Source organism: Protobothrops mucrosquamatus, unplaced genomic scaffold (genome assembly GCF_001527695.2).
Source record: "Protobothrops mucrosquamatus isolate PMUCROS unplaced genomic scaffold, P.Mucros_1.0 scaffold166, whole genome shotgun sequence".
Lineage (NCBI taxonomy): Eukaryota > Metazoa > Chordata > Lepidosauria > Squamata > Viperidae > Protobothrops > Protobothrops mucrosquamatus.
In genome coordinates this window covers 992997-993897 of record NW_015386528.1, presented here as the reverse complement: position 1 = coordinate 993897, position 901 = coordinate 992997, and positions in this window count along the sequence as shown.

The following is a 901-nucleotide window of genomic DNA, read 5'->3' as shown; positions in this document are numbered from 1 at the left end:
CTGTAACCACTTTTTTCTAAGCTGAGGGCAAATGAGTCAAGAATTATGCACTGGTTGTGATATAAATCACAGAGAAAAGGGAGTGCTTTTAGGAAGGCATAGTAAGCATGTGCTAATGTCCTCAAAATAAATCCTTTTAGAAATGTCAGTACATGCTGGAAAGAGGATCACTGTTATAGATCAGGAAGATCATAGGTTCATGGTTTATGAATGCTGCCATTGATTGTTACAATTAATGCTGTTTTGCTCAGCTTAGGAGATGCTATATATTATTCATGGCTGGGAAACCCCAGAGAATCTTCCATCTAATTCTAGCCAATAGGAGTTGTTATCTCAAAGGTCAGCGGGAAATGGAGCATCACCCAATGTGAGAATTATGAGGTGGCAGCATCAGCAAGTTTGCCTTTGCACTTCACATACTGTATATTGATTGTTATTCTGTTATGCTTTTAAAAAGTAAATTAATAATACAGCCAAGGAGCAAAGAGAGAAGAAGGGTGGATGTGTTTCATGCTCAACATCACTCATTGTCCTTTGAAGCAGGTCAGTTAGACTTTTGCTTCCTCAGAACAGAAACTGGACTTAGATAATCTCAGTCATCAGGGATAAGTACTAAAACAGATATAAAAAATTCCATTTTAAAGGGGTGTAAGTGAAAGGCATAGACAGCAATGTGTTACCTTCTTGGAAATACTTGATAGCTGAAACCAATTTCCTAATGCAATGGCATTTTTCTAGTGACTTAGGGCTAGATTGAGCCCAATGGGGTTTTCTATCAGATAACTTGTTTCACATTGCAGACTTCTTGTCCTGTTTCCCATAGACTATCAACTATCTGGACATTTAATCAACTGAGCTGGAAAATAGAGGTTGAGCGGTTCAATCATTTCTTTATGAATTC